This window comes from Rutidosis leptorrhynchoides, chromosome 1 (genome assembly GCF_046630445.1).
Source record: "Rutidosis leptorrhynchoides isolate AG116_Rl617_1_P2 chromosome 1, CSIRO_AGI_Rlap_v1, whole genome shotgun sequence".
Lineage (NCBI taxonomy): Eukaryota > Viridiplantae > Streptophyta > Magnoliopsida > Asterales > Asteraceae > Rutidosis > Rutidosis leptorrhynchoides.
The window spans coordinates 563,910,073-563,923,346 of NC_092333.1; positions in this window are offsets into that span (position 1 = coordinate 563,910,073).

The window sequence follows — 13,274 nt, forward strand, 5'->3', positions numbered from 1 at the left end:
ACCAGACTAAAAAGGGGCATATTCGGTTTAATAATCCAACCATAGAATGTAGTTTCGATCACTTGTGTCTATTTCGTAAAGCATTTATAAAAATTGTGCATGTATTCTCAGCCCAAAAATATAAAGGGTAAAAAGGCAAATGAAACTCACCATACTGTATTTTGTAGTAAAAATACATATGACTATATTGAACAACTGAATAATGCAGGGTTGGCCTTGGATTCACGAACCTATATCATTTATATATATTAAAACATATAATTGTAATCAAATAAATTCATATATTATATTTATATATTTTATATATTTAATTTGTATATATTTAAAATAATTAATATTTATATAGTTTAATTTAAAATCAATATTTTGTTATATGTAAATATTTATGTAAATAATCTTAATATATATAATTATATGTAATATTATGGTAGTTGTAATATATATATTCTTATATAGAATTATTTATTTGTTATAATATTATTGTTAATATAAAAGTAGTAGTAATAATAATAATAATAATAATAATAATAATAATAATAATAATAATAATAATAATAATAATAATAATAATAATAATAATAATAATAATAATAATAATAATAATAATAATAATAATAATAATAATAATAATAATAATAATGATGATGATGATAATAATACTACTACTAATAATTATGAAAATAATGGTTTTACTAATAACAATACTAACATTTATGTTAATAACTATAATGATAATAATGATAAGTAAATAAATAGATAACTACCTCAATGGAGTAGTCCTGAAAAAATTTTCCAAGCCCAGGTTTGAACCCACGACCTCCCGCTTACCCACAAACACTCTTAACCCTTCATCCAATTCTATTTTTCTAATATTAATTAGATACCAACTGTATATAAATCGTATTTTCTTATTCCCCTTTTTCTTCTACTTTATCAAAACCAAGCCTTATCATCATCCTTCTATGATCATAATCCTAATCATGATTATCATCACCATTTAACTTACTCCTCTTGTACATCATCATTTATTATTATCTATCATCATCATATTATCGTCATTCATCATCATCACTATTTGTCTTCGTTATCATCGTTCACTGTTCCATAAATGGATCTTGATGGAAACAGTAACATCGAGTAACATTTTCTTCATCATCAATTCACTCTTCGTTCAATAGGAATAGTGGCAAGAACACAGCTCAATTGATTATATGTGTGTGCCATTTATCGACTAGTAGTCAAGCTATAGGCCCAACTAAAACTTTAATGTATATCTTGGCCCAACCTTTAATGTATATCTCGGCCCAACTATACAAATCACACGGCCCAACCTTAAAAACAAGGGATCAAACAGCAGTTCCAATTTCAATGGGGTTCTCCTGTCGATGGGAAACAGGAACCGAAAAAAAATAATAAGCTGCCATCTATTAGTTCACCATCTTTAAATGTATCAATCATAATCTTCATCTCCTCATAAAACTAGCACCATTATTTTATTTTAATCATTATCGAACAAGACCCATTCACTTATCAAAAAAAAAATTATATTTAAATAACAATAAGCAAAATGGGTCGGCCACTACTTGTGTCTTTTCCTTTATCATCTCAACTAACTCCTTCCAGCTGTGTTATGATCGAATAAAAAAATAACCAAAAAGTGAATCAACTAGTGGCAGGTGGGTATCAACTTTTTATAATCACAAGTTGTATGTGTTTGATAAATTTGTCCCACACCTCAATTAAATATAAAAAAAAATGTCCCCTAGTAATCTTCATTGTGGACCATTATGTACTTGATAATCCCATTTGGCCACTTGTATTAGAAAAAGGCGCTAATATACTATTATATGCATACAAGGTGGCAGTTTTTCTTTTAAAAAAAATACCCATATACCACTCAATTCATGTATTTAAAATGCTCACCAGAGAAAAGAGAATTCGAAGATGATGGCTGTGTTCGATCATTCATCACACACAAAAAAATAGTAGTACAGCAGGTGCTTCACGAAATATTAATTGGGTCTGCAGAAATATGTAGAGAAAATAAATGACAATGGGAAGGCTGTATGGTGATGATTCTGCAAATCAAAATATTTAGGAGAGGAAGAGAGAAGAGATGGTGAAAGGTTGTTTTTTTTTATTGTGGTTTATCGGGTTTATTTCATGGGTTATAATGGTGGTGACCGATGGTGGTTTTGTCGAAATAGATAGCAAAACAATGAGTATAGTAGTAAGTTTTATTGGGTAGTTTGATATACGGTTCGGATAAGAAATGGCAAAAGATGATAGCTGTGATCTAAGGTGAAGTTTGATATCAAGAAGGTTATATCTTGTTCTCTTAACGCTTTTAATATGCATATGTATATATGTAATTAGAGGAACGAATATAATAAAGCAGAAACACTTCAATTTAATATCTTCTCCTGTATCTGACACTAATTTAACTTCTTGTGTATAGTCTTGGAAGAATCGAATAATGAATGAAGCCAGGAGAAAAAATTTAAAACTGGATAGTGACCTGCAACCGATTTCGTTCTGTATTGAGATCGATATTTCAAATTGGAGCAGACAAGAAAATAATGAATGAAATTGACTGCTAACAGATTCATGGATTTGTTCAAGTGATTATATTCTGTTTTGTACGAATTGTTAGACAGAAAAATAAATCATCTACAGCTTGAAAAGGATTTGTAATAGAATACGTACTTTATTTGTATTTATATATGTACATACGGTATAAATGTATTTATATATGTATTGATTATATATATTTGTATATATATCTATCAAATTCTTATTTTTATTTATTTATTTTTATTTTTTATAATTAACTAGTATAATTATATTAATACTACTAATATTAATAATACTAATAATAATATTATAAATATAAATGATATTATTAATAAAGACTCATAATAATAAATGATAAATAGTAATATCATAATATTATTACTAACAATAATGCTAATTTTTAATTACCAATGATATTAATAATCTTATTAGTGATACTAATAATAATACAAATTATATTAATATTATTAATGATAATATTAACATTAATAATAATAATAATAATAATACAACTTAAGCATATCAATATATATATATATATATATATATATATATATATATATATATATATATATATATATATATATATATATATATATATATTAGTAGTAACATAATTATTCTAGTTATTATTATAAATATTAAACTTCAAATAATTAAAGTATGCTTTACTAATTCAAAATTATTATAAATATACTTATAGTTATATTTGTATAATATATATACATATTTATTTACAATTAATTGTTCGTGAATTGTCGAGCACAGTTCAAGGGTAATTGATGACATGAAATAGTTCAAAAATTTAGAGACTCAATATTACAGACTTTGCTTATTGTATTGAAATCATATAAAGATTAACTTTAAATTTAGTCGGAAATTCTCGGGTCACTACAGTACCTACCCGTTAAAGAAATTTCGTCCCGAAATTTGAGTGAGGTCGTCATGGCTAACTATAAAAATGTTTTCATGACGAATATGAGTTGATAAATAGAGTTTTATCATCATTGAGTAATATGGATAAAACAATTTGATTATTCGAAGAGCACGAGTGAAGCTATTCACAAAAAAAATGAAATGAGAAACAAAGATTTGTTTTTAACTTTTGACATAGTCAGGTTTGAATTCCGAAATTCAAGGGATTTAAAAGAAAATCTTGAAGATCTATAAGATCTGATTCTTCGAGATTTATGGAAATTAAGATCTCTTTAATTAAATACGGTGATCTGCCCCGATTACTACGTCTGATATTTCCTTTATAAATTTACCTTTTCCGTTCCATTTGTTTTCACCACTTCTATACTCAATTTCCAAATTCAAAAGATTTATGAAAATGCTTAACCCTGTTCTGATCCTTGTTCTTATTCTAACTATCGCAATGATCGTTCTTCTTTTCCAACTACCACCTGAAGAATCTGTTTATTTCTATTATGCTCTAGGGATTATTGTACTTATAATCCTCCCGTGTCTTTATATTGCTATACGTACTGATATCCACGGTTTGTAATTTCGGTGTTGTCATTGGGCTTTATATTTTCTCTTATATTTTGGATCTCTTTGTCTTTTTATTATCCTCCCGACCTCTAGTAAAGCGAGTAATGGTCCAGAATTTGTAAGTATGGAATTTCGGATAAACATCATGTTCTAAATAAGAAAGAAAGTATTAGCACGATTTGATTTGTCAAATTATCAGAATCACTGAGTATAGAACTATCAAGAATATATATTCTTGATATGTTCAAAAGTTACGCAGAATGAAAAAGTTATGTAACATGGCAAGTGATGACGTTATGATCTGTGAATCATCACATCTCATTAGAAACTCAGCATGACTTACTGTAATATAATCACGTTGATCAAGTGTCATTATATTATACTAACTCATGTATCAGTTCCCAACATTACTTCAATAACATTCATATTTTAGGCTCGAAAGTTTACATAATATAGAAACTAACAGTTTCTATATGATGTAACACTGATAGCACGAAGAGGTTAATGATTTCAGATAAGAATAGTTATGAAAATATCTTCAGAAATATGGAGGATATTTATAATGAATGATACGATAAATCTTTGAATATCTAAGATCAGAGGATGATGGAAACTATTATCCCCAAGGGTTTAGAGTAAGGAGAAATATATTCGCTAAAGACTTCAGCAGGCATTGATTCATTTGGATTCTTTGAAGTCAAACTTATTCTTTGTGATTTGTCCACGGCTTTCTTCATAGTTTTGCATAATCTGCTTTTCGGTACTAAATTTTTCTATTGAATGTTTCCAATATAATGATACACAGGAAGCACGAAGAGGTATATAATTTCGGACGAGAATATTTATGAAAATATCCTCAAATATTGAAGATATTGATGATGATATTTTGGAATTTCTAAGTTCGATGGTTGATGAGGAAGATTTTCCGCAAGATTTTAACATGAGTACGGAGCAAGATATTCGTTGAAGGTTTCATCGGATCCAGAATTACCTGGATTCTTTGAATATATGGTATGGTCCTTGTATTTGTCCTTGGTCTCCTTCGTGGTTAGCTCAATCCATTTTCCAGTTCCAACTTTTCTGAGCTTTTCCAACATACTATTATTTATCATCAAACTTTCGATGATTAAGGTCGTTTACGGTTGTCTATGGTTTCTGCTGCTTCATTCAGCTTTTTCAACATTCAGAGTATTGATTTGTGATTGAGTGCTTTTCAAAATTTCAGAATGAGAGATCATAATTCTAAGAGATAAATGTCATACATATAACTGTTGATGTAGATATGCGGTGAGTTTTCAAAGTACTGATTGCTGATTCCTGATAATTGTTATGGCAGTTCTCGTTACAAGATGTGGATGAGTATATGATAGGGTTTCAATGAATAAATATAATGATTTGTCAGAGAGATTTAAGCCAAGAGGTAACGAGGTTGCTGGTATGTCTGCTGGTAATATGGTGGAATATAAAAGAATTCTCCGGTATCAAAAGGGTAATCGTATATATCAGAATTATAGTAAGGCTACTTCGAATGAAAAGTCGAAGTTGACCTGCTGGAGCTGTGACAAAATTGGCTACTTTGAAAAGGGATCGCAAAGTTATTTTTACTAATAAATGCCAAAGGATCTGACGCGGCTACGTGTTAAACTTTTACTCAGTTGCCGAGAGTTTCCTAGGTGCATAACTATATGCATAAATCTTTTCTTCTGTAGATGAAGTGCGGTTGATTCATCCTATCGATTGAGGTGTTTTCAAGAATCATGAAAGGTTTGAACGCAGATTGTAATCGTCAAGATACTAATGAAGTTTAGAATGAAATCAAGTGGCAAACTTGAAGAATTGTTTAGTTTCATATGTTATAATCAATATTTTAATTCATTTTAATTGTCCAATGTTGATAGTCCTCAGTTGATAGTCCACAGTTAGCAGTGTACAAATAATAATTCATATATAGTTTACTATATAATATTCGAATTAATTAATACGTATCGTGACCCGTGTACATGTCTCAGACTCGATCACAACTCAAGCTATATATATTATTGTAGAATCAACCTCAACCCTGTATAGCTAACTCCCGCATTACTACATATAGAGTGTCTATGATTATTCCAAATAATATATATAGATGGGTCGATATGATATGTCAAAACCTTGAATACGTGTCCCGATATTTAAAGTGTGTAAAATAAATAACAGAAATTAAATGACGATAAATAAAATTGCGAGAATATAAATTGCGATAAATAAACTGCGATAAATAAATTGCGATAATTAAATTGCGATAAATAAATTGCGATAAAATAAAATGTAATACGAAATTAACAGTTAGCTAGGAATAGTTAGCTAGGATCTTGTTAGCGTGGTTTCTTAACAAAATTTCATATTGTTAATTAGTCTGTTTCTAATCAATTTTTTTTTTATTGTGTCCATTATTTCTTCATTATGCCACTTGTTGGATTCTGATAGGTCAAAATCCAAATATGAAATTGAATTTGAATGAAAATAGTTATTCTTTGGTGAACGGATACTTATATCGGTGGTTGTAAATAGGATAGTAAATGATCATTGAATCAAATTCGAAGAATGTACAGTGTAACTTATTAATGCAAAATCCAAATATTTCTAGGGTATTACCTACCCGTTAAAATATTTTTACCATTAACAGTTTGTACAAAAGAATTTTTAATTACAATTTTTATGAAAATATACTTACATATATATATTTTCTTCAGATGTAATATAGATTTAATGAGTTATTATGATATTAAACTCATTTGATTTACCGTTAGAATATGAATATATAATCTCTAAAACATTAGAGATTTCATAATCGCCATGTCGAACGAAGATAAATGATGTAAAATGATACGTAGAATGATGATTATGCTCCGGGTACATAATGAGATGTTGAGGCGTGTGATGTTGAAACTTGGGTTGTTGGTGGTATTGGTATTGATGTTGGTGGTACTGTTGGTGCCAGTGATGTTGCTGAAGCTGGTAAATTTTGCACCATATTTTTCCAAGACTATAACTCGGGCGTGAAGTTCGCTGACTTCATGTATTACTCCGGGATGATTGTCAGTCGGAACGAATGGATGAATAAGGTTTAGAATTTTTGATAGAATATAATCGTGGTGAGATATTCGGGAAATGAGGGTGAAAATGGTGATTCGGTGTGGTTCGTCGGTAAGTGCTTCAGGTTCTTCACCAAGAGGTGAATTTGGTTGGTGGAAAGGATTGCCTTCTTCTCGTATCCATTAATTAAGTCGACTACGAACTCATCATATGAATTGGGGATGGTTGATTGGTTGATTCATTCTGGTGACGCTGCTTTCGGAGCTTAGGTGAACGTCCACGTCGGAATAGCTGTCGGAATAACTATCGGAATAGCTATCAAAATTCGAGGGACTCGAACTGGTTGAAGGATTCATCCCGTACAATCAGATGAAGAATTTTCGATAAGAAATAGATTATAGGATGTAGATTAGTACCTTGCAATACATAATTTACATATGCATATATAATACTAAAATCCCATATGTTACAGAGGAATCTACGGAAGCTGTCAGGCAAAGTAACAACATATGCTAAGATATGAATTTATCTATACACTGTCTATGCAATAGCAGCAGTAAGACTTTAAGGATGATAAACAAGTAATTTTCGACACGAAATGATAAGCAAAGCTTTTGACATGTAGACACGGTCGAAGTCCAGACTCACTAATGCATCCTAACGACTTATCAGTTATACACACTAATGCAGACCTGGTTCGCTAAGACCACCGCTCTGATACCAACTGTGAAGACCCGTCCTAATCCATCCGGATAAAGTCCACATCGATTATAAACGATTCACAATAGTTGATTACATCGCGAGGTATTTGACCTCTATATGATACATTTTACAAACATTTCATTTGTTTTGAAAAGACAAACTTCCTTACATCGAAAGTTGACGATATGCATACCATTTTATAATATATCTAGCTATAATTGACTTAATAATAATCTTGATGAACTCAACGACTCGAATGCAACGTCTTTTGAAATATGTCATGAATGACTCCAAGTAATGTCTCTAATATAAGCAATTGCACATCGGAAGATTTCTTTCATACCTGAGAATAAACATGCTTTAAAGTGTCAACCAAAAGGTTGGTGAGTTCATTAGTTTATCATAACAATCATTTCTATTATTTTAATAGACCACAAGATTTCATATTTCAATACACATCCCATACATAGAGATAAAAATCATTCATATGGATTGAACACCTGGTAACCGACATTCACAATTTGTATATAAGAATATCCCCATCATTCCGGGATCCTCCTTCGGACATGATATAAATTTCGAAGTACTAAAGCATCCGGTACTTTGGATGGGGCTTGTTGGGCCCGATAGATCTATCTTTAGGATTCGCGTCAATTAGGGTGTCTGTTCCCTAATTCTTAAATTACCAGACTAAAAAGGGGCATATTCGGTTTAATAATCCAACCATAGAATGTAGTTTCGATCACTTGTGTCTATTTCGTAAAGCATTTATAAAAATTGTGCATGTATTCTCAGCCCAAAAATATAAAGGGTAAAAAGGCAAATGAAACTCACCATACTGTATTTTGTAGTAAAAATACATATGACTATATTGAACAACTGAATAATGCAGGGTTGGCCTTGGATTCACGAACCTATATCATTTATATATATTAAAACATATAATTGTAATCAAATAAATTCATATATTATATTTATATATTTTATATATTTAATTTGTATATATTTAAAATAATTAATATTTATATAGTTTAATTTAAAATCAATATTTTGTTATATGTAAATATTTATGTAAATAATCTTAATATATATAATTATATGTAATATTATGGTAGTTGTAATATATATATTCTTATATAGAATTATTTATTTGTTATAATATTATTGTTAATATAAAAGTAGTAGTAATAATAATAATAATAATAATAATAATAATAATAATAATAATAATAATAATAATAATAATAATAATAATAATAATAATAATAATAATAATAATAATAATAATAATAATAATAATGATGATGATAATAATACTACTACTAATAATTATGAAAATAATGGTTTTACTAATAACAATACTAACATTTATATTAATAATTATAATGATAATAATGATAAGTAAATAAATAGATAACTACCTCAATGGAGTAGTCCTGAAAAAATTTTCCAAGCCCAGGTTTGAACCCACGACCTCCCGCTTACCCACAAACACTCTTAACCCTTCATCCAATTCTATTTTTCTAATATTAATTAGATACCAACTGTATATAACTCGTATTTTCTTATTCCCCTTTTTCTTCTACTTTATCAAAACCAAGCCTTATCATCATCCTTCTATGATCATGATTATCATCACCATTTAACTTACTCCTCTTGTACATCATCATTTATTATTATCTATCATCATCATATTATCGTCATTCATCATCATCACTATTTGTCTTCGTTATCATCGTTCACTATTCCATAAATGGATCTTGATGGAAATAGTAACATCGAGTAACATTTTCTTCATCATCAATTCACTCTTCTTTCAATAGGAATAGTGGCAGGAACACAGCTCAATTGATTATATTTGTGTGCCATTTATCGACTAGTAGTCAAGCTATAGGCCCAACTAAAACTTTAATGTATATCTTGGCCCAACCTTTAATGTATATCTCGGCCCAACTAGACAAATCACACGGCCCAACCTTAAAAACAAGGGATCAAACAGCAGTTCCAATTTCAATGGGGTTCTCCTGTCGATGGGAAACAGGAATCGAAAAAAAATAATAAGCTGCCATCTATTAGTTCACCATCTTTAAATGTATCAATCATAATCTTCATCTCCTCATAAAACTAGCACCATTATTTTATTCTAATCATTATCGAACAAGACCTATTCACTTATCAAAAAAAATATATTTAAATAACAATAAGCAAAATGGGTCAGCCACTACTTGTGTCTTTTCCTTTATCATCTCAACTAACTCCTTCCAGCTGTGTTATGATCGAATAAAAAAATAACCAAAAAGTGAATCAACTAGTGGCAGGTGGGTATCAACTTTTTATAATCACAAGTTGTATGTGTTTGATAAATTTGTCCCACACCTCAATTAAATATAAAAAAAAAATGTCCCCTAGTAATCTTCATTGTGGACCATTATGTACTTGATAATCCCATTTGGCCACTTGTATTAGAAAAAGGCGCTAATATACTATTATATGCATACAAGGTGGCAGTTTTTCTTTTAAAAAAAATACCCATATACCACTCAATTCATGTATTTAAAATGCTCACCAGAGAAAAGAGAATTCGAAGATGATGGCTGTGTTCGATCATTCATCACACGAAAAAAAATAGTAGTACAGCAGGTGCTTCACGAAATATTAATTGGGTCTGCAGAAATATGTAGAGAAAATAAATGACGATGGGAAGGCTGTATGGTGATGATTCTGCAAATCAAAATATTTAGGAGAGGAAGAGAGAAGAGATGGTGAAAGGTTGTTTTTTTTTATTGTGGTTTATCGGGTTTATTTCATGGGTTATAATGGTGGTGACCGATGGTGGTTTTGTCGAAATAGATAGCAAAACAATGAGTATAGCAGTAAGTTTTATTGGGTAGTTTGATATACGGTTCGGATAAGAAATGGCAAACGATGATAGCTGTGATCTAAGGTGAAGTTTGATATCAAGAAGGTTATATCTTGTTCTCTTAACGCTTTTAATATGCATATGTATATATGTAATTAGAGGAACGAATATAATAAAGCAGAAACACTTCAATTTAATATCTTCTCCTGTATCTGACACTAATTTAACTTCTTGTGTATAGTCTTGGAAGAATCGAATAATGAATGAAGGCAGGAGAAAAAATTTAAAACTGGATAGTGACCTGCAACCGATTTCGTTCTGTATTGAGATCGATATTTCAAATTGGAGCAGACAAGAAAATAATGAATGAAATTGACTGCTAACAGATTCATGGATTTGTTCAAGTGATTATATTCTGTTTTGTACGAATTGTTAGACAGAAAAATAAATCATCTCCAGCTTGAAAAGGATTTGTAATAGAATACGTATTTTATTTGTATTTATATATGTACATACGATATAAATGTATTTATATATGTATTGATTATATATATTTGTATATATATCTATCAAATTCTTATTTTTATTTATTTATTTTTATTTTTTATAATTAACTAGTATAATTATATTAATACTACTAATATTAATAATACTAATAATAATATTATAAATATAAATGATATTATTAATAAAGACTCATAATAATAAATGATAAATAGTAATATCATAATATTATTACTAACAATAATGCTAATTTTTAATTACCAATGATATTAATAATCTTATTAGTGATACTAATAATAATACAAATTATATTAATATTATTAATGATAATATTAACATTAATAATAATAATAATAATAATAATAATACAACTTAAGCATATCAATATATATATATATATATATATATATATATATATATATATATATATATATATATATATATATTAGTAGTAACATAATTATTCTAGTTATTATTCTAAATATTAAACTTCAAATAATTAAAGTATGCTTTACTAATTCAAAATTATTATAAATATACTTATAGTTATATTTGTATAATATATATACATATTTATTTACAATTAATTGTTCGTGAATTGTCGAGCACAGTTCAAGGGTAATTGATGACATGAAATAGTTCAAAAATTTAGAGACTCAATATTACAGACTTTGCTTATTGTATTGAAATCATATAAAGATTAACTTTAAATTTAGTCAGAAATTCTCGGGTCACTACACTTGCGAGTGTACATATATTTATAAACGGAAATCTTGTGGTCTATAAATATATTGAAATGATTGTTACGATAAACCTATAAACTCACCAACCTTTTGGTTGGCACTTTTAAGCATGTTTATTCTCAGGTATGAAAGAAATCTTCTGCTATGCATTTGCTCATTTTAAAGATATTACTTGGAGTCATTCATGGCATATTTAGGACAGTACCTCACAATGGGACCAAATGTTGATGACTTCGTCCAGGAGGATTAGGACGGGTCACTACAGGTGGTATCAGAGTGCTGGTCTTAGCGAACCAGATCTTGCATTAGTGTGTCTAACAGATAGTCGCTATGATGCATTAGTGAGTCTGGACTTCGACCGTGTCTACATGTCAAAAGTTTTGCTTATCATTTTTGTCGGAAATCATCTGTTTATCATCCTTAGGAAATTACCTGCTTATCATTCTTAGTCTAGACACATCTTACTGCAATGATTGCATGAATAGTGTATAGATAAAATTCATATCGTAGCGTATCTGATAATTCATATCTTAGCGTATCTGTTACTGTAGACGTTGCCTGACATATTCCGTAGATTCCTCCGTAACTTATGGGATTTTAGTATTATATATACATATGTAAATTATGTATTGCAGGGTACTAATCTACATCCTATAATTTATTTCTTACCAAAAATCCTTCATATGATCGTACGAGATGAATCCCTCAACCAGTTCGAGTCCCTCAGATTTCGATAGTTATTCCGACAGCTATTCCGATATGGATATTCACCTAAGCTCCAAAAGCGGCGTCACCAGAATAAATCAACCAATCAGCCATCCCCAATTCATCTGATGAGTTCGTAGTCTACTTAATCATCGGAGACAAGAAGAAGGCGATCCCTTTCATCCACCCTATTGCCCTCTTGGCAATGAATCTGAAGCACTCACCGACGAACCAATCTTAAACACCATTTTCACCCTCATTTTCCGAATATCTCGTCACGATTATATTCTATCTAAAATTCTAAAATTTATTCATCTGCTCGTTCCGACCGACAGTCACCCCGGTGTAATAGAAGAAGTCAACGAGCTTCGCGCTCGGGTAGTGACCCTGAAGAATATGGTGCAAAGGTTACAAACACCATCAGCAGCATTAACAGCATAACCAGTACCACCAACAACAACATCCGCATCCCAAGCCTCAATTTCACAATCTGTCCCACGAACATCAACATCATACGCACTACAGATACCAAAGAGTACCAACAACTATGAACGATGAAGTATTGATCCATAACTTCATTAATATTCTGCGAAGAATATGTGGTTCCTAATAGTTTT